A 27,885-nucleotide genomic window follows, 5' to 3' on the forward strand; every position below is an offset into this window, starting at 1 on the left:
AAAGAACAATACAATGTTGCTGTTAATCATAGACCCTACTTTGCATTAATTGTATTTTTCCATATACCATCCCATTTTTAACACCTTGTAATGGTGACATTCAATTGCTCTCCCTCAAGTAAAAATTTTCTTATATTTGTACATATCATCACCATCATTGTCCACTCTAGATTTTGCTGTGTTATACAGTGCCAGTTTTTCAGATATATATTTTTAAATACTTTGGAGTATTCTCTGATATGCAGTTAGAGTTTATTTATTTGGTAAGACTGTAAGATTAAGGAATGAAAATTTGGATTAGTTTGAATTTTCCAGTAAACTAAGCACTAGCCCACTTAAGATAACCAAATATCAGTGCCTCTCTATTGGATTGGCATAGATCAGCTGCAAGTGCATGAGATTCCCTTTCTAGAAGATGCATTTGCATTTGCATATCCCCAATTTTTTATTTTAATTTTCAGAACACCATACAATTACCAACCTTAACATTTCAGTTAAATAACCAAGTAATCAACCACATTATTAAGTGGATTGTATGGAAATTATCAATTAATTACACTCCAACAGTTCTTTTAAAGTCAGTTTTTCAAAACTCAGAGTGTATTTTGATATAATTAGTATCAATAGTCTTCATATTTTTAAGCCAGTTCCCATAAGCCTACTTAAGGAAGGAAAAATCCATAAAAGAAATGTGCTAGATAAAATACAAAGAGTATTAAATACCATAGCCTCTATATTTATCAGTGTCCCTATGCAAAACCCATTCAGGGATCCAAGTCAATATACCAAGATCACTGCTTCTCCTGTTGAGTTCTTCAGTGAAAGCAGGTAGGCACAGAATCCAGCATCAGGAAAGTTTAACTTCTTCAATGAATGAAAAACTTCTGAGCAGTTTTTCTCTATGGACATGGTTGAAGTATATGAGATGTGGATGATAGAAGAGAGGATTGGGGAATATTCCAGAAGCAAGGCATGGCATAGAAGGCAGAGGGATGAGGGATGAACAAATTTCAAACTGGATTTAGTACAATGGTCCTCTTGGAAAATAGCATAATTTGAAAAGGACTTGACTGTGGGACTGCTAGACAGAATTATCAATGCGTGTGTGAAGCAACTCCAAGAGCAAAAGCTGAGGAAGGGAATGTTAAGATGTATTAAAGATAGCATTTTTCCTAGGTAATAATAAAACTACCAGAGCAGTCACACAAAGACAGAAAGGAAATATTTGAAAATCAGAGATGTATGGCTTCATGCAATCACACACAACAGTCTGATGAGCCTATTTAAGGGGAGTAATGGTTTCTGTAGTAATGAAACAATGAAGGCTCAGTATTTGAAATCTGCATGATAAGCACATACAAGAACAAAGATGGAGGCCCAGTAATAAGGGAAACTGAGAAGTGAGGGGACGACCAATGCAAGGTGGCCAATAGACTGAGCACCTTCCTGGACACCAACAAAAAGAACTATCAAACTATTTTTTGAGACTGCTGCATTTTTAAAGTGTATTGACAACCTTCTTAACCCCAGCATGCAGACTCTATGATTCCGTAACAATCTAGAAACAAAGATAAAATAAAAATACATGCAACAATTAAAAAACAGTACAGGGTGGACACTGAAAAGTGGAAAGAGGAAGGCAGACTGACCAGAGACCTCAGGATACAAGGAAAAACTCAGCGGCAAGTTACTTGGATTTTCTTTTTGCTTCCTATATCCCAGACAGAGTACTCAAGAGACTGGCAACCCAGAAATGCCACTGAGGGTAGACAAATAAAACCCCAAGAAAAGCCAGCTCTCGCTAGCCAGGAAAGGGGCAGCTTAAGCAAGGCAGACAACTTTTAGATACTAACTGCTCTACTCCAACCAAACAACATGAGAAAAATCGAAGCCGGCATTCCCACGCCTGTCAGCAGGGGCCAAATGGGAAGCCTAGACTCCTCCCCTTCTGTGGCTTTAAAAAGCTACCTGTCTCTTGCCTTCTCCACTGAGGGAGTATTAGAGAAGGCTGAGCCACGAGCCAGGACTTTCATCCCCACCCAGAGATAATGAGGTGTCTCCTACACTGTGGCATCAGTAGAGACCACCTGGGTAGCCTGGACTTTCACCCTCAACCAGCCATAGCTGGGGCGTGCCGCAGGACTCCTAAAACCTGCAGTAGCAAGGTGCTTCTCCCCACCAAGGAATGTTGGTTGAGGCTCACTGGGGAACCTGCACATCTACCCTCACCCAGGGTTAATGGTGAAGCACACCCCTTCCTGCGTTTTCCCTTTCCATCACTGTATCAGCTTTTTGAAATATAATTGATATGTAACAAACTGCACATAATTAAAACTGCACAACTCCATGTATTTACTAAAAATCACTGAATTGAACACCTTTGATGGGTATATATTTTTCTTTATTACAAAAGGTGTGGTTTTATAGAATAATCATGCATAAAATACAGGATTCCCATATACCACCCTATTAACACCAAGCTTTGATGTGGTACATTTGTTAAAATTGATGAAAGCACATTTTTATAATTGTACTATTAATTATAGTCCATGGTTTAACTTAGGGTTATACTTTTTGTGTAGTGTAATCCCATGGGTTTTTTAAAACTTTTTGTTCTGTCATCATATATACAATCTAAAATTTCCACCTTGTAATTACATTCAGGAACATATTTCAGTACTGTTAATTATCTTCACAGTATTGTGCTACCATCACCACCATCCACTACCAAAACATTTCCGTCATTCCAAATGGGAACCTTGTATATTTTAAGCCTTAACTTCCCATTCCTTAACCCCATTCTGTCCCATGGTGACCTATATCCTATATTTTAACTCTTCTAGTTTGCTTACTCTAATTTTTGCAAACAGTGAGTTTGTCTTCCTCAGAAAGCTAAGAATAGAACTACCATATGACCTGGCAATCCCACATCTAGATATATACCCAAAATAAATGAAAGCAGGGACTCAAACAGATATTTGCATATCTATGTTCATAACAACATTATTCACAAGTGCCAAAAGCTGGAAGCAACTCAATGGGTGTATTTTATTGAATATCAGTTATCCCTCTAGGAAGCTGTTAAATGCATTGTCATAATGGTCACAGCAAAAATGAGGCCCTGATGAACTTTTCCTAACTCTTATTTTAGAGCTTAGTATTATTTACATTTATATTTTGAATTACATTGTGTCTGATTAAGAGCAGGGGTGTGGACATCAATAGCTTATCTGTGTCTTAGGCCTCCAGAGATCTACTAGCGTTTGTGTGCACATTACAAGGCAGATGACATGGGAAGAGAGTCATGTGGGACCCACTGCAGGGAATCTTATTCCTGTGGCTGCATCAGTTGAGAGTTATTATCTGTTCCTTATTGAGAGAGAAGACACTGATATCAGCATCTACTGTATATCCTTTGTGATTTGTTGTCTGTGGATATATATTTCATACATATAGTTGGCTGTAAAATAGTTGTCATTACAGAGTGTGTGATCACTCATTGACAACAAATCATTTTGTCATCTTTACAAAGCCCTAAGGAAAAATACAAATGTTCACACAAACAAGCAAAAACCTTCTAACATTTATAATCAGTGTTGACTCTGTCTGACTATTTAGTGTCAAGATCCCGGTACCTAGCATGAAAAAATATGGCTAGCATCATGCCTTTCAGATTCTGCCCGACAGGATTTATTTGTGCTCAGATGTGTTGCACTGAAAATAGCAACTTTTAAAAACTTCTATCCTTGATTTATTCCCTGAATTTTAATAATCTGTTTCTTTATGTGCCCCACAACATTGTTAGCTCATGATGAGAATAGGGGGTGTGGGTAGATACCCATGTAACTATAAAAAGACCTAACACATAAAAGTTACTTAATACATGTTTTTATATTTACTTGATAGTTAGTAGAGATGTTGCTGTTAGTGAAAATAGATATTTGGATGATATTTGGAAGTCAGGAACTCCTGTAGATTTCACATCTACCTTGTATTATTCATAAAGCACAAAGTTAAATGAATTCTGAATGTTTTTAGTAGCTCAGAATAAAGAAATCTGTGTCACAGAGATAGGAATCTGAACTATTCAAGAGTTTGTGAGCTGGGATAAATATTTGAAACAAAAGGTTTGATTTAAAAGGTAATTAAGTTAATGGTGGTTCTAAAATCTTAAAAAGCAAGCTAACAGAAAACAATGTGGCAAGTGAAAAGTCCACTATGCTACAATCAAGTCGAAAGTGCCAGTGATGATAACACAGTTCTGTAATAACCTATAAATCTGTCACATAAAAAATAACCCTAAATTAAAGCATAAATTCTTTCCCACATTTAGGTCAGAAGTAGCATATTCCGTCTACCACAGGAATAGATTTAGAAGGGGAATGAAATGGAAATAGAGATAGCATATCTTCAGTCCCTACCATGGACCAGGACCTGGGCTGGGCACTTGAGTTTAATATTGTCAACAAAGCAGCAAAGTAGTTTTATATTGTCCACTTTATTTCTTAGCGGTAGGAATGCCAAATATGCTTCCCAGGATTATACAGCTACTCTTTGACAGTTAGGATCCGCACTCAGGTCTTTCTGGCTTAAAAGTTAGTTTTCCTACTTTATTGGCTTCTTGGGAAATGACAGGTAAAATCATTACATATTCTAATGCTTGATTATTTCATGTCCCAGACTTTCTCCTTTTTTTTTTCTTTTCTTTTTTTCTCCTGGGATAGTTAATCTTGTGAGTTTTTCCTGTTAATATGCTCCATACTTCCTCAGCTAAACTTCGAGTTCAGCTATAGTAAAGGAGGATGGTGCCCGTGCATGTCGACAGCCTCCCCACCTTCAGCTCCAACGCCCCTCTGCTTTTCGGCCTGAGGGCTTTAGAGAACACCATAGGAACTTGCTCAGCTCAAGGACGGGGCATCTTCAGGTGTAACCATCAACCAAGACTTTGGGGATATTTGAGACTCTTGTCTCAGCAAGGAACAATTCTAAGGAAGGGTCTACAATATTCCTCAGAGAGTCCTAAGATGAATTACTTGTTCATTATCTCTCATACCCACCCTCTACCCCTTGCCGACCTCGTGCTTGCTGGGATTGCCACCCAAGCAGGCTCCTGCTCTCTGAACTCAAGTCCTTATCTCAGGATCTGCTTTCAGGAGCCTAGACACATTTCCTTGACTTTGACCTCTTCATCTCCCCATCCCCAACCCAGAACAGCCTCTGCGTTAATTCTGCAAATTTAATTACTCTTAGAAAAACATGTCAGTTTCTTTATAGTAATCTGTTTACTAATTGGCATTATACTGCAGTGTAGATTTGATAAAAGTATTGAAGTAAAAGATGTATTATTTTAATCAGTGATAATGTCTGAATGAAAAGCATTTTCTTTAACATCATCTTTAAAATCTTTAATGAATGATGATTCTTCAACCTTTGTTTTTCAACCCATGAATGTCCTTTCCAACTTCATCTTTGGCATTTTAATTTATAATAATATGAATCATTATCATCCTATTTGCATCTGTAAAGGGAATTAGTACAGTTTTCCATAGTGGTTAGATGCATTCTCTCATTTGTAACGCATTGAGCTAAATAGGACAGATATTATCTTGGTTTTACATATGAGGAAATACAATCTTTACAGCAGTTAAGTCAAACTTGGTAACTCTGTTTTTCATATAAACATAAATAGTGAATCATGATCCATAAGCCTAATGTTTCACAGGGTTTTGTTGCCTTTATTTATAATAGTCAACTATTTAAGACAATTTATATAGAGACTTTTGGACTAATTGCTTGATTACTGGTTACCATAACTCTAAGTTACATTGCAGCTCTCTCTTATCCAGACTGTTGAAGCAAATTCAATTTCTTCAACCTGGATTTCTTGCTTTCTTTAAGATTAAAGTCAACATTGCTTTTAATAGGAACTAATTGTTTCTAGGAGATTCAATGTCATAAATACTCAATCTACTTTGATATTCACTAGTTAATGCCAGTGTATGATAATTCAGGTTATTTATACATTGAAAGCTAACATTTAATAAATTCCCAAAATTTGTAAGCATGATTTCTAATACCTATATATTTCACCACATAAAATAAAGACTAAAAGAAATGAACATATTACAACATTAAATATTATTTCATCCTCACCCCTTAAAAATGACTGACTTACATAAAGGCCCAACTAAAAGATTTAAGAGAGGCTACCCTAAACAGTGCCTTCCACATTATATTTTCTCAAGTATTGAACTGAATCTAATCATTTGTTGAACACTTAAAAATTCAGTAATCAAACCTAACTTTGTCTTTTTCTGCTGTCTTAATGCACTACGAGTAATTAGCCTTAAGCAGTGCTGATCAGAGTTCTCACCCTACCGCTTTGCTTCAGATCTCCTATAAGGACCTCCAGCTTTTTCTGTATATGGCAACTTCCGTACGAATAGCTGCCACTTTTCATCATCCAGTCCCATCCCTGCTGCCCAATACCACCTTTACCTCCATCACCACTTGTACAACACTGATTCTACAGCTCCCCTGCTTCTCAACAACACTATTGACATTAGTATCCACTGCCCATGATAGTGCTGGACCTTTCTTCTAATTAGGACAGGAATAGACTTCAAGCTCTTTGAAAACAGACTAGTGCAGTACCAGATACAGCTGTGTCCTCAATAAATGGTGTTTGTGGTCATGTTAATGACATAAACAAGCAGATATATTCAAAGGGAGGATTTATGGCACATATGTGACCCACATTCCACCCTGGGATCTTGAGACAAAACCATCCTGCAGCAAATTTATTTTGCTAATTCTGCAACCATACCTTGATAAATGGGATGGGAGATGAAAATACATTACATTGGAATCCAAGTTTTTATTAATCATAATAAATAGTGTTAACATGATATTCAAACATAAAACAGACTCATTGAACAGACTTCAGATCCCTCCTCAATTAGCTCATATCTGTAGATCTGATCCACTTCAAGTGATAAAAATCATTTAGTATTTGGCTTCATTTTCTCTAAATCTGATTGGTTTAGATTATAAATTGTTATGAGTTTATAATTTAGTAAGAGGTTATTTCAGACATCTGTAACAAAAATGAACACTTTTATCAGGAAAAAAATTCTGTATATAGAGTGACATTTTATATCTGGTTGCATCTGTCTTCCTGAGAGTGACAATGAAATTGAAATTATGATGACTAACAAACCAGAGTAAACCTGAAATTTCTGTGACACATTATGGTTTTAATGAAAACTTTAGTTTAAATGGTGCCGGGTTCCAAAATATCTTCAATTGGAAGAGTTATTTTTGGTAAAATATTCAAGTTTTTTTTGGTAAATACTACAGTTTCTCTACTTTACTTTTAAAACATTGTAGGATTTGTTTTTATTTCCAGTATCAATTTGATTACAAAGGTTTAGTATCAAATATATTTAACAAGATTAGAGGGGGGGTTGAAATTATAATTCCTTTTTCTCTTAGTTATTTTTATAGGTTTCATAGGCTCAAAGACTTAACACTAATTTATGTTCAGAACTCCATTCTTTCCTAGTGTTAGGTAGGCTGTTGGGTTTCTCTGAGGAATTCATTGAAAGGAAAATCTGATAAAATAATTATGCGGTTTGAACAAGGCATTCATACACAATGAAACCCTAGTAAACAACTAAGGGATAAAAATGAAGTGCTTCTATGCATTATACAAAAAGAAATAAAATGATTACCTCGCTCATTAAATAAAGAAACTTATAACCTTGACAAACATTTCCAAGTTTGTGCCAGTAGTTTACATGGAGCAAAATTCCCTTTGAAGATGTGACAAATGCCAGTTTGTACACTTGCAAAATAATTGCTATCTGGCTAATGAATATGAGCTTGCTGTTGAACACTGCTTCAGTTTCACAGATGTCTTATAAACTATAGACCTTTATATAAATTATCATCAGCCCTGCTAATGATATCTTGAATCTCATATTTCATGGTGAATAGTAATTTCCTCTATATGGTTTTTATTGATTCAGTCAGTGTCACATGTTTATTTGTTTATATTTCCTTTTTTGCTACTTTGGAGCAGGTACCATTCAAATTGAAAAGATAGCGAGATAGTACGTTGATCAAATAACAAGGAATATTGCTTAATTCTTATGAGAACTTCAAAACAGAGAAGCATTTGCTCTTTCAATTATTAAATTCATAAAAAATACATAAGCTAAGACATCTTTATGGTTTGTTAGAACATCATAATACCATTAGTTCTTAAACACACAAAATTTGGGAGGTCTTTCCATGTACCTCAATCTATCCATCAAAGAAATTGGAAATCCCTTATTAACTGGTACTAAAGGACCCACTGAAATATTTTACATGCTTTATTTTATTATGATTTTTCCCCTCATTATGTGTATTATATGTCATTGAAGAAATCTGGCAAAAATTCAACAAAGAGGAGAAAATAAAAGACTCTTATAACCTTACCGTCAAAGATATATTGTTAAGTCGGGCAAGATGGCAGCATAGAGAGGAGTGGAAGCTAAGTAGTCCCCCTGGAACAACTACAAAAAACCAGAAACAACTAGTAAATAATCCAGAATAACTGCAGGGGGACAAACAAGACCATCCATTCATCATACACCAACCTGAATTGGGAGGAATGCCCGAGAACACAGCATAAAATCTGTAAGCAAAACCTGCGGAACCAGGTCGGGAGACCCCCTCCCCCATAGCCCGAGCTGTGGAGCCTCGTGGTGCCAGAGAGAAGCTCTCTCCCAGCAAGCAAATATAGCTCAGCTGAGCTCCAACTGGGGTTTTAAGTAGTGAGTGTGAACTGCTCACTACAGGTACGCAGCCCCAAAAAACAGACAGAGGCTTTGGGTGACAACTGACCTGGAAGAGCCGGAGGGTCGCCTTGACTGGGTCTGAAGGGGACTATCTGTTTCTTTTTCGGCTCAGTGGAGAAAGCCCCAGTCATTGTCAGTTTCCAGGGCTGTGACTCTGGGAAGGGTGGAGACAGCACAAGCAGAGAACAAGACCATTGAAATGCTAATGACCTCCACCTGAGGGGTCTGTCTTCTCTAGGAGGAAAGGGGTGGGGACCTTTCCATTCGGAACCAGACCCCAGAGCCTGGGGGAACAGGGCCATACCGCCTCACATCAGTCGAGAATTATAGGCTAACAGGGCATCACCTGCTGGGCAGAAAAGCACAGTGACCCGAGGCATCAAAGGGTGGAGCAATTTTCTAAGACACACCCGCAGGGAAACCAGATACTGAATATTTCTTCCCTCTGGGACCTGAGCCTATTCTGGTCTGGGAAAACCTGATTTGGATAACCAAGGAAACCATGCCTAGACAACAGAAAATTACAACCTACACTAAGAAAAACAAAGTTATGGCCCAGTCAAAGGAACAAACGTACACTTCAACTGAGATACAGGAATTTAAACAACTAATGCTAAATCAATTCAAAAAGTTTAGAGAAGATATCGCAAAAGAGATAGAGACTGTAAAGGAAGCACTGGACATGTATACGGCAGAAATCAAAAGTTCAAAAAACCTACTAGTAGAATCTATGGAAATGAAAGGCACAACACAAGAGATGAAAGACACAATGGAAACATACAACAGCAGATCTCAAGAGGCAGAAGAAAACACCCAGGAACTGGGGAACAAAACATCTGAAAGCCTACATGCAAAGGAGCAGATGGAGAAAAGAATGAAAAAATATGAGCAACGTCTCCGGGAACTCAAGGATGAAACAAAGTACAATAATGTACGTATCATTGGTGTCCCAGAAGGAGAAGAGAAAGGAAAGGGGGCAGAAGCAATAATAGAGGAAATAATCAATGAAAATTTCCCATCTCTTATGAAAGACATAAAATTACAGATCCAAGAAGCGCAGCATACTCCAAACAGAAGAGATATGAATAAGCCTACACCAAGACACTTAATAATCAGATTATCAAATGTCAAAGACAAAGAAAGAATCCTGAAAGCAGCAAGAGAAAAGCAATCCATTACATACAAAGGAAGCTTAATAAGACTATGTGCGGATCTCTCAGCAGAAACCATGGAGGCAAGAAGGAAGTGGTGTGATATATTTAAGATACTGAAAGAGAAAAACCACCAACCAAGAATCCTGTATCCTTCGAATATGAGGGAGAGCTCAAAATATTTTCTGACAAACAGACTATGAGAGACTTTGTGAACAAGACACCTGCCCTACAGGAAATACTAAAGGGAGCACTACAGGGTGATAGAAGACAGGAGTGCGTGGTTTGGAACACAATTTTGGGAGATGGTAGCACAACAATGTAAGTACACTGAACAAAGGTAACTATGAATACGGTTGGGAGAGAAAGATGGGGAGCATGTGAGACACCACAAGAAAGGAGGAAAGATAACGACTGGGACTGTGTAACTTGGTGAAATCTAGAGTATTCAACAACTGTGATAAAATGTACAAATATGTTCTTTTACGAGGGAGAACAAGCAAATGTCAACCTTGCAAGGTGTTAAAAATGGGGAGGCATTGGGGGAGGGATGCAATCAGCATAAACTAGAGACTGTAACTAATAGAATCAGTGTATTATGCTTCCTTTAATGTAACAAAGGTGATATACCAAGGTGAATGCAGATAAGAGGGGGGGATAGGGGAGGCATGTTAGACACTTGACATTGGTGGTATTGTCTGATTCTTTATTCTACTTTGATTTAAGGTTATTTTTCCTTTTGCTGCTTCCTAGCTGTCATTTTTTTTGTTTGTTTGTTTCCTCTTCCTTTTGCCTCTCTACCTTCTTTGACTCTCCCTCCTGCCTTGTGGAAGAAATGTAGATGCTCTTGCTTAGTATGAGCAGAATGTTCAATTAGGATGAACTTAAATGTTTGGAAATGAACAGGGGTGTTGGTAGCAAGATGTGAGAATAACTAACAGCACTGAATGGTGTGTGAATGAGGTGGAAAGGGGAAGCTCAGAGTCATATATGTCACCAGAAGGAAAGTTGGAGGTCAAAAGATGGGAATGTATAAAACTGTATCCTACGGTGGGCAATGTCCATGATCAACTGTACAAATACTAGAAATCACTTCATGAACCAGAACAAATGTATGACAATACAATTAGAAGTTAATAATAGAGGGGCATATAGGGAAGAACTATATACCTATTACAAACTATATACTACAGTTAGTAGTATTTCAACATTTTTTCATGAACAGTAACAAATGTACTATATCAATACTACGAGTCAACAATTGAGGGGGGTTGGTTAGGGATAGGGGAGGATTAGAGTTTCCTTTTCTTTTTTTCTTTTTTCATCTTTCACTTTATTTCTTGTCTGGAGTAATGAAAAGTTTCTAAAAATTGAACAAAAATTAAGTGTGGTGATGGATGCACAGCTGTATGAGGGTACCCGGGGGCAAGTGATTGTACACTTTGGATCTTTGGATAATTGTATGGTATCTGAACAATCTCAATGAAAATGAAAAAAAAAAAAGAAAAAAAAGATATATTGTTAATTCTGAGGTATTTCCTAGTACAAACATACACACTTTTATATTTATTAATACTTCAGAAGTAATATTTTGTTGGTTGCAAAACTGTCATCAATTATGGTATATTATACCATAATCATTTGTATATTTCATAATTAAAATTACTTTCCACTTCTGTTTCTATAAACAATATTGTGATGATAATCTTTGTATATAATATTTAATCTACATTTCTGATATTTCATCAGAATAAAAAAATAGAAATCCCAGGACAGATGATATGAAATTTCAACCTTTCTAATCCATATTGCCAAATTATTTTTGTGATATTTCTTGATAAGGGCTCTGAAATCATGCACATATAATGAATTCTGACAAATGTTTCATTATTGCATGTTAACTCAAAACTGATTTTGGCTTTAAATTTCTCCATTATTCTTGCCTGTTATCAGGGAACTATTCCAAGTATGAGCAGGCTAATTTGCTGACCATTAGAAAATGTGATAAAAATCTGTGCACTACTATTCATCTCTAAGTAAATAATGATGCCTTTGATAACACTTTTATATTGACCAGGGATACATGTTGTAGCGTTTGATAGCTGTTTAGTTGTATTCATTCACCTCAAAAGGCAGCTAGCCTTCATAACATTTTTTTGTCAATTCTAAAAAAATTCCTGCTCAGTAATGACAACATGACAGCACCCTGGCAATGCACACTATAGAAGACAACAATAGACCATGAGACTTCACAGAGTTGTCACATCCTTATTATTTGACAATCAGGTTGAATATGATTAGGGTCAGATGTCAATTTGAATCAAAGAATTCCATATAAAGCCAAAACCACTGCTGGAAACAATGAACCATAACATCTTCAGTTAAATTCTGCTGCCTCAGAAGTATTCTGTCAAATGATGCACAAAGAGGCAAGGGATGAGAAAGCATACCAAGAAACACTGACCATCTGTTGGTAGATTACCAAACAGAAGTTGGTGCCTATAAGAAAGTAAATGTAACATCAAGGTCAAAATCTGAAAGGTTATGACACATATTTTCAAGAACTATTTTGTGGGTAAAAACCTAAACATCCTTCCTGTGTTAAAAACTAATAATTTAGCTGCATTTTGCATATTAAACTCAGTATCATGGATGGAAGGAAATGGCCTTCATTATGAGGTAATAGTTTACCCAGTTTATTGCTATTGCCTCCCATGGCTTGCATCATCTTTCTGATCTCCTACTTCCAGTTTTACTCGTCTACATTGGGGTTATAGTTACAGAACAGGATAAACTAAAATGTTGAGATCCTCTCTCTGGCTTATTTATCTATTCCACACTGTGAATCTAAGCTAATGCTTGGGCCCAAATTCCAGATTAGATCTGGAACAAACTTGGTCTCCTGTTAAATCTTGGAGCTGATAGGAACAGACCTGACTCATATTTATATCCATTCTCAAAACCAGACTAGAACAAAGCATGGTTTATGGAACTAAGTCAGTTTTGATCAAGGTTCCCATACACTATTCTTTGAATTGAGCTTCTCTCCCTTAGCCTGGAAACTTTAAGTCTATATCGAGAAATTGACCACTCTAACCTCCTACACTGCTGCAACCTTGGGGCCACCTTCATTTCTTGCCCTCTAATTTTCTTCCTGTGTTGGCCCTTGCTTCCTACTGTCTATTTGCAACACAGCGTCCAGTGAGATCTCATTAAAATGTAATTTCAACCATGCCATTCTTCTGCATGGTGTGGCCACTTTATATCTCTCTAATCTCACGTCCTACTTTTCTTTTCTTTCCCTCTGTCATCTCCCTTCTGCTTCTCTGTCCCTTGAACTCAACCAGCACACCCCCATCTCAGGGCCTTCACACCTGTTTCTCTCTCTATTGGAAGGTTGTCTCCCCAGGTGACTTTAGGGCTTGCTCCTTATCATCTTTTGGATCTTTTATTCAACTATCACCTATTCAGTGAGACTTCTAATGACCACTCTATTTAAAATTATAGTCACACCCTGACACCCCATCCCCTTTCCCTGCTTCATTTCTCCCTTCAGCGTTTACTATTGCATAACGTACTGTCTTAGTTTGCCAGAGATGCTTTAACAAATGCCCCAGAAGAGGGTGTCTTAAACAACAGGAATTTATTGGCTTATGGTTTTGAGGATAGAAGTCCAAAATCAAAGTATCAGCAAGGTTTGCTTTCTCCCAGAGTCTGTGTGTTCTGGTGCAGGCTGCCACAATCCTTGGGGTTCCTGAGCTTGTATTGCTGCTTCCCGTCACATGGCTATGTCCTCTGCTTTCTGGCTTCTGTGACTTCCGGGTTCTCTCCCTTCCTCTCTCTCTCTCTCTCTCTCTCTCTCTCTCTCTCTCTCTCTCTCTCTCTCTCTCTCTCTCTCAATGCAATTTTATTGAGATACATTCACATACCAGATAATCATCCAAAGTGTACAATCAGTGGTTCACAGGATCATCATATACTTGTGCATTCATCACAATTTTTGAACATTTTTCTTACCCCCCACCCAAAAATAGAAATCAGAATGAAAATAAAAAAGAATACCAAAAACATCCCATACCCTTTATCCCTCCTGAAATTTTTATATTTTTTGTCTTTATTTTCTTACTTATCTACACCCTGGATAAAAGGACTATAAGTCACAAGGTTTTCACAATTTCCCAGTCACACCAGGTTTTCTTTATAAGGTTTACAGTAGTCCAAATTAAGGCCCATGCTGATTCAGGTGGCCATACTGACACTAAAAATAACATTTTCAAGATGTTCTACTTACAATGGGTTGGCACCAACAGGGACACAGATTAAGAATAACAACATATGTTTGTTGGGGGACATAAATCAACCTACCACACATACTATATATTTTACTTATTCACTCCTATTCATCATTTATGTCCTTGCCTGGCTTATGAATTGTATGATGACAGAAATTTTTATCTGTTTTGTTTACGGTATATCCTCAGCCTCTAGAACAGTGCCTAGCATGTAATAGGTGCTCAGTAAATACTTGCTATATGAATGATTACAACTTAGAGATGCTATATTAACATTGTTGCATGCTGAATTTAGTACCCAGTCTTTAAAGGTTATCATTGAAGATTTAACCTTATAATATGCATTTTTTACAGGTTGAGAGCTACCATGATGTAAGACACAAACCTAAGAACTCTAGCTGAAAATAAAAGATATTTAAAATTGAAATATATGTTTTGCAGAACCACAAGGTCATGAGTATAGCCAGGGTATAAATGTCTAGTCCATCACTGACTCTGGGCTGAGCACTTTTTATTCCTTCACCCTGACTCCAAAGCTAGGAGTAGACATCATTGATGGCCAACACTAATTCTTTACTTTTTCCACAGGGAGATTTCTCCACCTGTAGACTTTTTGAACTATAGGTTAGGAGGTCACTTCCTGAAGAACTGAAAACACTTTGTGTCACAGGCATAGGTGGACCGTCACACTGCTGCTATCACCAAGCTGTTGCTCTTCCCCTCTCTCCCAATCCCAGTGGTGACAAAGTCCCATCAATTTTGATTCTTAATCATGTTCATCTGTATCCCTTCTTGTTGGCTCCCACAGCCTCTCTTCAGTCGGCTGCATCATTTCTCTTTTGAATTATTGTGACTGGGCTTTGAGTACCCAGGCTGACTTAGCCTCTGAACCTTTCTATATCGTACTAGCTGAAAAACGAATTAAAAAGTCAAACTTCTAGATAACATAAAGCACTGTTATTCCACTGCTTAAAACCGCTTCATGGCTCACCAATAACTTCAGGAGAAAATTCAAACTCCTAAGCAAAGCACATGATGTGAGTCTCCTGGAGACTTAACTTTTCTTATCCACGAAGTTTTACAATCCATCCATGCTCAACTATAGAAGAATCCTTGAAAGCACCATGCTATTGGGTGTGCTGAACTTTTTGTACAGAATGTCACCTCTCTTACCCAGCCCCTCAGCTGACAAATTCCTCGTCACTATTTAAAACTCAATTGAGACCTCACAACTACCAAGAAGCCATTCCTGATCACCCTCAGCCTTCTGCCTTCTCCTCAACTCTCCTTCCCGCATTCTGACTGAAATACCAGTTCTCTATGCAGCATGTTTTTAACACAGAATTTGCCACACCATGTGGCAATTACATGGACTCTTCATACTTCATTTCCTTTTAAAGTTGCAGAACCTTCAGGACTTGAACTGTAACTTCTCACCGTCCATCTGCATGTAGGCTTCTGTTGTTGATCTCAGATCTATAGGTGATCCACTCTTCCTCCAGTAACTCTCTTAGATGTTAGAGCGGCCATTGCCTTGGGGAAAATAATTTAGCATGTTTTCATAATTTTAATCAGAGACAAGGTTAAGGCTTTTGAGATAAAAACACAAAGGCTATTGTCATCTTTTTTATTGTTTATGAAACGCACCTTGGTTAAGTATTGATTAAGTACCTTGGAATATGTATCTAGAAATTGTGAAAAATTTTAGAGAAACAATTCAACTACATAATTTCACTTTATAATTTTCATGGTAACATAATCACAATATGTAACTAGACGCTTCACATTTATTTGTCTGTCTTTCCACTGGACTGGGAATTGTTTTCACAGGATCTGTAGTTCTGACACTGCTTATCCCAAGAAAACCACAGAAAAATACTTTTAATCTGCCTGTTAAAGAGGCTCCCCTGCCAGATACCTGACTCTGATGGGATTTTTCTTTGTACCACACAGTGCGAAAAGCTGTAATGGGATTGCTATGGGCCTATTTGCTTCTCTCCCACTTCATGCTAAGACTTGCCTTGAGGATTCATTCCTTTCATTTCTGGCTGATGGTCTCACCAAAAGTTCAGTGGTTCTAAATTTCCCTCCTGGTCAAGCCCTCTGGCCAGAGCAGTTTGAGATGGTCTAGTCTGCAGTTGTATCTCCACTGGTAGGTTTGTTTTCTGAGAGGCAGGGGGAAAGGAAAATTTTGGTTCTCTCAAAGAACTCAACTGTGAATTTAAGATTGCAAATGTTAAGATTTGAATGCATTGATAGTGTAGATGATTTAAGCTACTGGAGTTCAGAGGCTACCATTGTAAATATATACATTTATAGAAAGTGAACAAAATTAATCTTGCCAAGAATGATGTAAAGACACAGAGCTTATATTTGATATAAGTTCTACATGAAGAAGGCTCAGTCCTAACAAAAAAACCCAGAAAGTTCAAAAAATAGTGATGAAAGGAGATCAGAGAAATGTAAATTCACTTGTTGGACCTTCTGGACAAAGCACAAAAATTTTTGAGCAGTACTTAATGTTAGAGAGCAGGCTGTGGAGCCAGACTGCCCTGGCTGGATTCAAATCCTAGCCCTGCCCTTTCCTAAACTTGAGAAGTTACTCATCTTCTCTGTGTCTCGGTTTGCTTATCAGTAAAATGGGGGCAATAATGGTGTGAATTGAAAGAAATAGTACATGTGAAGTGGTGTATTATAAGGTACACAAGAACCATTAACCATTGTTTTTATTGTCATTAGTATTATTGAACATTCTACTCAGATATGTTCCTAGAGCATATAGTTACCCAGAAACTTGTCTTTGAATAATAACAAATTGCAGAATTTTGAAAATATCTCACAGATTACACAGTTCTTTTAATAATCTGAAAAGCTGCAGGGGCTCAAGGGTCTATAATTTATAAAACTCATTTTCTTTAGGAGTCCAAATCTGTCCTACTTTACACTCTCATATATGGTATTCTCCTAATTGCATATGTTGTTTAAAAAAATGTTTCTTTTGTGTCATTTAATAAAATTAAACCAATCAATCAATAAATCTCATCTTCAGTTGCATATTACTTTGCAAGCTGGCAGAGTGCCACTGTGAAGTATATCCTGAGACTATGGGGAGCACACGGTCCCTTTAGGGTACAACATCCCCCTACTTAAGCTGTTTAATCCACAAAGCCTAGAACATGGTGGAATACTTTTATTAACCATATTTTTGGTCAGGGAAAGAGAAAATAAAGGCTTTTCCTTTGTGGATATGACTTGAGCATTTTTGAATTACTATCTTATGAACACTGATAACGCAGTGGCTCATAAGCTCATGTTATTTGGTCCCTTGTTTAGGTTACAACTCTGAGCTATTTAGTTGCTATGGTGACGGTAATGATAAAGCCTGATTGGAAGAAGATAACATCTTATTGGGGATTTTTTTTGTTGAAAGGGGAGTACATATTCCATGTTTCCCCATTAGGCAAGATATTGGGTTACATCCATTTTGATTAGCAAGTCTCACTTCTTTAGTGCAGATTGTTTCAGTGTGGCGCTTTATGACTAAACTCTCTAAGACTTGACATGGGATTTAGCAAGCTTTAGATAACCTAATCTCCATCTAATGGGATTTTTCTCAAAGTAGTTTCTCAGTATATGAATTATTATAAAAGAAGAAACACTAAATTTAATATCAAAGAGCCAACTTCAGAAGTTCAAGCAACTTACAATATACCTTTTCCACTGATAGAATTATTTAATAAGAATCTATTAGCAGTCAGGAAACTATAAGAACTCTACCAATAAGTAAATTATGAGGGCTTATTTCCTTTTAATTCTCTTATTCCAGCTGGAACAAGGTGTGATTGGAGAATGGTTTAATTGTTCCTGGACATCTGTCTTTGGAGTCTATTGAAAAATAATATCCTGGGTATAATATTGCATCCAGAATTTTTGACATTTTTATGCCTTTCACAGTCAAGGCATTGTTAAAGAGTTAGGTACTGAAGCTCCTAAAAACGTATGGGTACATTTAAAAGAGAAGGGAATAAAAACCTGGTAATATATCAATACTCACAGCTGGAAAGCAGATGTTCAATTGAATGATCTCCATACTTAGAGAAAGCTATTAAACCTGTTACTAACTCAAATGAGAAATTCCCATAATTTATTGCTCTAATATTTGACTTACTTCACTTTCCTCCTTTAAGTTAACACTGGAATCATTATTTCTATTATTATTGTTGTTGTTGAAGCCAATTACCATGGAAGTTGACTCCATGCAATACAGTACATGAGTGCTAAGAAATGCCCAAGGCTGCTGTCAATCAAATTAACTGGTGACTTACGAGTTGTTTACAGTTCTGTGAAATGAAGTGATAAATGCATGCCAACAAATAAAATGTAACATTTAGTATTGGATATACCAACTTTAAATAGGTTTTTATTCATCTATCAGAATGCCAAAACATAGTTTGAACTTCATTATCAAAGAAGACATAGAACATTCAGGTTTTTAAAGAATTGGAGACCGGGAAGTTCAAACCTTTCAAAATCTGTGCATGTGGGAGGGGAGCTGACATGTTTCCACAGAGGCCCATTTCTGTCCCTTTTATGATTACTGGCCAATCATGATAAATTTCCACATGCTTCTTTGATTCAACCAAATTATGTGGATGAATCATTGTTGGCTCATAATATTATTAAGTTAGTGAACCTCAAAGAAAGGGTACTTTAAAAGGGTTTTTATCATCCTTAAAAAAAAGTTAAGCATTATATGATGTTATATAGTTACTGTAAGTTCACATTGCATGACTTCTTAGCCTGTAATTTACTAACAGGATTTCTTCAAGGGTCATAATGGAGGGCAAAACTGCCCTGCAGTACTAGAAACACTTAATGAGATGCCCAGAGGAGCTGGCAAGGAAAATTCCAGTTCTGAAAGTACCACTTAAGCCTGAGTACTGCATACCCCCCACCCCTCCAGAGGGAGAAAGATCCCTTTTCTCATAGTCTCTTATTAAAAACAAAAATTAAAAGCATGTGAATTGGTGCTCTATGAGTCTAGCTTTGCCATCTCCCAGAGCACATAATTAGATAATTACATTTCAGACAAAAGAGTACTATGATAATTCAAAGCACAAATTCCAGCCAGGGAATAGAAATTGACACATGAAATATGTATCAATACAAATATAAATACATGCATATGTGTTCTATGCAAGCTTGAGCTATTAAGGGCCATTAAAAACACAGGAGCAAATAGCTCTTGGGGATTAAGTTGTAAGAGCCCTCTTTATAATCAGAAGACAGCTAATCCCTGCTCACCTATTTGAATGCTTAACCTTCCCAATGTAACATTAAACTATTATTTTGTGTTTGTGATGCTGCATGAGTATGCAAATATTGGCAAAAAAAAAAATGCCATCCCCAAAAGATCTTGGGTTGCTTTCAGATTGAATAAACCTGGAGGTGAAAATGAAGCTTGGATTAGAGAATTTTTAAAAAGGTTAACTTTAGGTGAAATTCATTAATTCATTCGTACTAGCTATCCTACTATTTTCCCCAACCTTCCCTCAATTAACTCTTCCCTTGTACTCCTTTTTTTTCTCCAAACTGCTTACTGGGTTCTGAGAATGCTCTGTACTTTTTCATAGCCCCTACCTTTAAATGCCCCACAGAGAGCCTGCAGCCTTTAGGCTTCTTCCACAGCAGGACTTTTGCTGCAGATTTTTGGTGATGGTCCAGCATAACACCCACAAGAGTCCACCCTCTGTCTGCTTTGTACTGGACCACTGATGGTCATGGTGGCAAGCATAGTTCTCCTGAGGAAGGAGCAGAGATGTTCTTGAGGGTTTCTCTTCAAGTATTTCCTTTATATAGTTGGTATAAAACATAAGTGATAAACACCATAAGCATTAGATAGATAATAAGATCTCTATTTCCCTATTGGATTTCAAAGAGAAATGCACCTGATTTCCTAACTTTCCAAACACACCTACATCTTGTATAACAACACTGGAGAGAAAACACTTCCATAGTTGTACAAAACTACTCAATAAGTTAATGAATATAAATTTAGTATAATTGGTTACATTGCCTCTAAACTCATGGTTCCAAAGCTTTATTATAATATCACTTTATGCTAGTATACAAATTCAGTAAGAAACATTTTCTTCTCTTACTCCTCCTTTCCTTCTTCTTTTCCTTCTGTGGTGGATTGAATTGTGTACCCTAGTTTGGACATGTTCTTGGTCTTGTTCACATTCTGGTGGGTGTGGACCCATTGTAAATAAGATTTCTTCAAAATATAACTTCAGTTAAGGTGGGGTCCAACCAAATCAGGTTGGGCTTTAGTCCAGATTACTGGAGTCTTTGACAAAGAGAAGTCATGGGGAGCAACCAGGAACCACAAGTCAACGGAACCCGGAGGAGAAAGAAGACAGCCTTGTGCATTGCTGTATGAAGATAAAGCCGACAAAGAATCCCAAAGATTGACAGCAAGTCAGAAGATACTGACCCCAGTAGGAAGCAACCATTTTAGCTTCTGTAACTGAGCCAATAAATAACTGTTGTTGAGCCAACCCATTGCATGGTATTTGTTTTAGCAGCTAGGAAACTAAAACGCCTACTTTCCTAAGGAAGGCAATCAACATTTTCTTATTTTCTAGGTAGTATTTTCTTTTAATCCTAAAGCAATATTTATTAAAAAGAAACATGTTTTGAAAATAAGGTATAAATAGATTTCATATGTGCAGATATATGTACTCGTATATATCCATATTCACGTGTATGACACTTCTTCAGCACAGTGTTCTTCTGCATTTGCTTTAGAAGGCCATTTCAAATATCATGGAATTAGATACTAATTGGTACCATTATAGACCCAAGTGAGGGACCTTGCCCTGCACTGCCTTAGAAAGCTTCACATATCACAACCCCACAGAAAATACCTGTAATGGAGACTACAGATGCTCCTAACATTCCGGAGCAAGCAATCAGCACTGGCACACAGAGCAACCTGTGACCTCACCCTCCCACTCTGAAGCTTAAGACTTTTCAGATTCCAAGGATACCCTGCTCTACCTCTTTTGCCCTATTTCTTCCCAACAAAAGATAAGCAAGCCAGAATGCAGTAATAGGTTGTGGCTTATGTCCTTGACAAATTTAGAGATGGGCAATGTTTCAGAGGGCAGGGAGAATTTAAGCTGCAGATACACTTAAGAAAAATTCAAATTAATTAACTTTTCAAACCCTTCTTTCAGAGAGCAGGAATGCAATAGATTCTTGAATGATGAAGTGTTGTTTTCCAGTACTTCTATGTTGATTTTTGTGCTTTCTATTTGTATTCCAATTTGTGGTTCCAGAAAACTAAGAAATTAGCACATCAGGCAAATGGCAGCTGAGAAACATTTTACAATGTTAAACAATTCAATTCACTTAAATTTGCATGTATGTTGGTGTACATTTAACATGTACGAAGTGTGAGACCAATTCTTTACAATGCCAACTAATGGTATTTATTAGAACTGTTAATCATTTTATTTTTATAAATACATTAATAAAACTGAATTAGTTTTGCAAAACTTAATTATTCACATTTATTAAATAATTTGGTATTCAAGAATTATAAATTAAATCTTAGTTATATAAATTTTTAATATTTTAATAGGAATTTACTTTGGTAAAATGAAATTTTTTTTAATTTCTTGCATTTATTTTAATTTACATTCTTGATAAAATACATTAAAATATGTATAAAGTTCAATTATGTTTTATTTTTAGTCTCTTAGATCATTGCTATCAGCAGAAGACAAATTTAGCAAATTCTTTAATATGAGATGATTAGTTATTTTGCTGAAATGAAGGCAAGAAAAATAAATTTTATGGAATAATACAATAATTTACAGAGTTATCTGCGTCTTTATTTTAGTCCTATCCAAATGCTACTAGGCCATGAAATGTACCTTGTCGTGCACAAGAATAATTAAGTTTGCCTTTGATGTTTTGCCACATTCCATCATATAAATACTATATTTGAACTTATTTTTGATATTGCAGTTATGAATGTGCATTTTTTAAGATAGGATAAAATGTTCTTTAGCACACTTCATTTTGAATTATAGTTTTAAAACATTTAGACATAGCATGTGAATGCCTTCATTTGTTATCTTTCCAAACTAAAATGCAATAGAGAGTATGATTTCAAAAACATTTTTAGAGCCATTTTGGAAACAAATGCTCAATGTTATTTGGGGATTTTGGTTTATAAGGAGCCATAAAACCATTCACCATACTTCTGACAAGCTGTCATATGGAGAGGCACGTGAAAGTTCCTGTGATATCTGCGGAGTATTCCCAGTTAACCTAAACTATTAAGCCTTTAGAATATTCCCAAACATGTAGTCAGATAAAACTACAGTTGATTTGGGGAAATTCTTAATTTGAGAAATCATCAAACTGTGTTGTGTCTCAGAGTCTCCAGAAACACCAGAGTGTGTGGATTCTAGGGGGTTGAAGGATTGGATGGGTGAGAAAATTGGGAGAGGTTGGAGAGAAAAAGAGATAGTGTACCAGTTGCCCTTTGCTCCAAGCTAGTAGGGTTATTTTTATGATAGTACTAAGATCAACTACATATATCACAGATTCATGTATTTTGTTTATTTCATGTTATGTTCCTGGCTGCTTAGCATTTAGTCTGTTGTCATATTGTGAGTGGGCCTTCATAAAGGTGGAAAAATTAGGGACTGGTATGTTGATATGCCACTAGTGAGCAAATAAAGGCCATTGTAAACATCAGACTAGAGATCAGTGAGACAGAGACTCTAAAGATCATCATATTTCCAGTTAGATAATATTCTCATACTCTCTGGTTTATTTAAAATGTGACTAGAAGTTCTGCTTAAGAATGAAGATAACAATTCTCCAAAGTAGAGCATTAAATCAACTGAAGATGAGATTTAAATTTAAAGTTTCTGAATAACTTTTAAACATCAGAGAGACAATGCTAGGTGTTTTATGGAATAAGTCTATCTCTATTAAATTTATGAGGGGAGATATTTCATATATTCATTATATTTCAAAATCAAATCATTTAGGTTTAAAACATCTAATAAATGTCTAATAATAACAATATTCTGATACACCATGTATCTCATTGATTCTATGGAATAAATAACATGGAATTCTACAGCTTGTGCAGATTTTAAATTCTTTCTTAAATGTGGGCAGCCATATTTGAGTTGGAATATTTATCTATGTGAAAAATAAAGTACACTTTCTCATTACCTATGATGTTTACATTGTTTTATTTCCAAAGCAAAAGTTTATTTAATCTTCAGATTAGGACATCTTGCAAAATCATAATTTTTTTTCAGTACATAAAAAAAATGAAATAAACTTCTATATTACTTTCCCACAAAATATCTTAAAACATATTAAAACATGATGGTATTTATTGGATTGTATATAATTAATTAGAGGCAGAAACAAAAATTCAAAGACTATCAAAGGTTACCAATATTTTGATTTTTTCTTTCTTACCACTATAATCTTTTTTTTTCTTTTTTCCCAAATAGCCTTATTCTGCTGCAATAGCAAATACTATGGTGCCTTTCAAGGTTATTCTCAGCAGTGCAGTTTTCCTTTAATATCATGTAAATTTATCTTCAAATTTATTTCATCCCCCCAAAATTAGAATGTCATTATCTTCAAGGTTAAGATACTTAATTAGCAATATAGGTGTGACAGAGTGGGCAGAGGAAAAGGATAGAAATACGTTTCATTTCTTATTGTTAGAAGAATTGTAATTTGTGTGATTTAGTGGTAAATAGTCTATGTAACCTAAAATATTCACATAAAACTTGATCCTTACTTTATATAAATAGAAATATTGTTAGGGGTCATATTAGATAAAGTGTACAGAAATAGGCTTCTGACTTTTTCACTCCCAAGTGAATCTAATGGATCTATCAAAGACTCGGTTATTTCTTTGTGATGGATAAAGCATTCTGTATTAAAGGCCAACATTTATATTCTCTTTGACATTGACATATATAGCTTTCCATACCACCCATTTAATTCCTTTCTTTTATGTCAAGGAAAAAAAATGCATTAACACAAACTAAAACACTCACCCCAACATATAAATGTGTCCTATATAGATAATATTTAAATTATACATTGACTCTATTAAATATAATTAATTATTACATGTTATTTTTAGTGCATCATTGTTTAAGGTATCATTATACTCTCACACATATGTACTTGCTTTAGTTAGTTGTGAATTATTGCTTTTGTAATGAGCGTTTAGTTCTTTCACTAATACTTTTTGAGTCACAAGCATGAGTTGGAAGAAAAGAAAGGAGGAGAGAAGGAGTGAGTTGGTGGGGAAGAAAGGAGGAATACTTCAGGTGCTGTTAAATAAATAAATATGAAACAGGAGGACTAAAGTGGCATTTGCAACCAAGATCCTGAAACTCAAGATTTGCAGATCTTGGAAATAACACTGCACGCAGAATGCTGCCTGAACCAAATCTGTTTCTACTTGAGTTGCCACAAAACATACAAATACATCTGTTTGAATATTTCATATCATTTTATAAAATTAGCACAAACCACTCTGGGTGGTGCCCTGGTCAGCTTAAAATCTACTATAGTTCTTTTCTTACATGCCAGGATATTAGCTGCTCTTCAAGGTATCCTTGCTTACAAACTAAGAAACAAAGGTATCAGACTTAAGTACTTCTGCCCTTCATGCCTTATTACCCATTATTATTATAACCAGTAAGGATAATGCAATCCTGTGATTTGCATAGCACTTCAGAATTTGCAAAATGATTCTTCTTAAAATTTGGAGCATTTTATTTTTTTATAAATGCATTGCATTTTCTAAAACATATGGCAAAAAATTAAACTCATATTTTTTTCTAATTGTTATGGTTCTTTTCAACCAAGTATATGAAAATATTTTTCAGTAGTTCTTTCTTCAATCTTAACAATACTCAAATGGTTCAAGTTAGTATTATAGAAAATATCGTTACAAATGGAAATAATAAAGAAAAGTGGCCTGAGCCCAACGGCATAGTCAATCAGTATTGGCATTAGGAATAGAGGGAAATCTGTTACTAAAGCTATAGCCATAGACATATTGAGAGGATTTTTCTAATCATAACTTTGTATCAAACATAGCAATATAATTTGGGCTTCTGCCAGTCTTTGAGATCAGTATAGATAGATGGAGGATATTGAATTTGTTAAAAGGTTAAGACCAAATAGAGTGAGATTGTTTCTAACAATACATATAGATGTGATTTTTATTTGTTAAACCACCATGCTGCTGAAATTGAAACTCCCATATGATAATAGCATTTTTCACAAATCTGACAATATAAATAATGTCCACAACTTCATAATGTTGTAAACTAACACATGTGTATTTACATCTGTACATTACACAGTAGCAGTAGTTTGCAGTTCTCTCTTGGAAGCACATCAGTGTGCTTAGCATAACATATCTTTACAAGAACTTTTAGAAGTATTTCTCAAAACATGAACCACTCTAGAGGAAGAATTTCATTTCAGCAAATTTAACCACCACTTCAATTGTCATTTAAATCACAGTGAAAACATACTGAAATGATATCCCCTAACATTTTATATGTTTTACAAAACAGTGTTGAGATACATCCTTATAAAGTACACAAATTTTAATAAAGAAATGAAGCAAAGCCTTTCAAAATTTTAAAGAACATATGAATTTGCATTTGATATTTCTAAGCCACCAGTCTTCAGAACATATTGAGTAAATTTAGCATGGTATCTAAGGTATTTTATAACTTTCAAATTCTTTTTTCTGCAATTCTATTTTCCTAAAATGAGTTTAATGGAACTTTGCTACTGTCTACTTTTAGAGTACCACAGTCCAAAAATGTAGGAACTGCTGCATTAAACAGTGGAAACTTTGCTATTAATGAGAATGGAAGCCTCCCAAAAAGACTATGGTATGGCGCATATTCCAAACTTTTTAATCATGTAAACCTTATTTTTCATAAATCACATGTAAAAATCCTTTTTCCACAAAACATACATGTGGGAATAATGATCTAGAAATCAATCTCAATGATACAGAATAATGATTGGTGGTTTATTTGTATTTTATTATGTGTTCATTATTATCATTAAGAATTAATGTTGCAGGTTTCCCATGTTGATTTTACACCATTGGGTGGCTTCATTTTTTTCCAAAGGAATACTAATATTTTCCAAATTTTTCAATTTTCAAAACAAAATTAATTATATAAAATTTACTTTAAGTATTAAATATCCTTATACAACTAATACAATTTAAAATGATGATTCAAATTTAAGACTATACACTTTGCCCAAATGAATCTGATTGTTTTCCTGGGTTATTTGAAAGTTACCAAATAAATATGTACTTTCCATAACAGATTGACCCATACGAAATAAATCCGATAGGTTCTTAAGCATGGAAACATTTGATGTCAGCCAGCTAATTGATACATATATATCATTCATAATTGATGTAGTATGTTAAAAGGACCAGTAATTATTTTTTTTTTCTTTAAAAACCATTTAATGAGCACCTATTTTGTATCAAGCAGTAAGTTAAGGACATTTTGGTGAAATTGATAGACCTGTGTAGTAGGCTGAATTATGTACCCTAATGTAAGACATCTTCTTAACCTTAATTGGCAATCTTGTGGGTGTCCAACTATTTGTGCATATGAACTTTCGAAGTTATTACTTTTAGTTAAGCTGAATCAGGGAATATATTAATCCAAATTACTGAAGACCTTATAAAGAAAAGAAACCTAAAGCCAGAGTCAGAGAAAGCCACATGGAGGAGCCTGAAACCAGCAAAAACTGTAAGAACAGACACAAGAACAGAGAGACCACCAGGTGTTGTGAAGCAGAGAGACAAGCAAGGAACCCCCAGAAGTGCAGCAAGCCAGCTCCAGAACACCTCAGACTTTGGGGAGAAAGCATTGCCTTTCTTTCCAAGGCCTTGTTTTTAGAATTCCAGCATACAATCTTCATTTGCAGAAATAATGTATAATACTGATTTTCAGAAATAAAAATAATAAAAAGGGTGTGGTAATGTATTATACATTAAGTATCATTCACTTAAAGATTCCTTTAAAATCTCTTATGTATGTGGTAGATTACAAAATGACACAGTTCTTTGCAATTCCTCCCATTCACAGGTGGAGACTATTTTCCATCCCTTGAATCCAAGCTGACTTTGTTCCTTGCTTTGAGAGAAATTCCTTGCAAGTTCTGAGCTTAGTGATCAAGAGGCTTTGCATTCTGTTGCATTCTTAGAACCCCTTCACTGTTGCCATGTGTACAAACCTGAGTTATCCTGCTGGGTATATGGAGGAGAACCAGCAGGTCTCGGCCAATGGTCAGCCAGATTTCTGCTGATCTAGCAGCTGCCCAAATACACAGTGTACACTAGCCAAGATCAACAGAACCACCCAGCTGAGTGCAGCCCAGATTTCCAATCCATACAACAATGAGATGATCAATTGGTTACTGCTTCTAAGTCACTAAGTGTTGATGTGATGGATGTTATTTAACAAGGCTCAGCGG

The sequence above is a fragment of the Choloepus didactylus genome, chromosome 7 (genome assembly GCF_015220235.1).
Source record: "Choloepus didactylus isolate mChoDid1 chromosome 7, mChoDid1.pri, whole genome shotgun sequence".
In the NCBI taxonomy this organism is placed as follows: domain Eukaryota; kingdom Metazoa; phylum Chordata; class Mammalia; order Pilosa; family Megalonychidae; genus Choloepus; species Choloepus didactylus.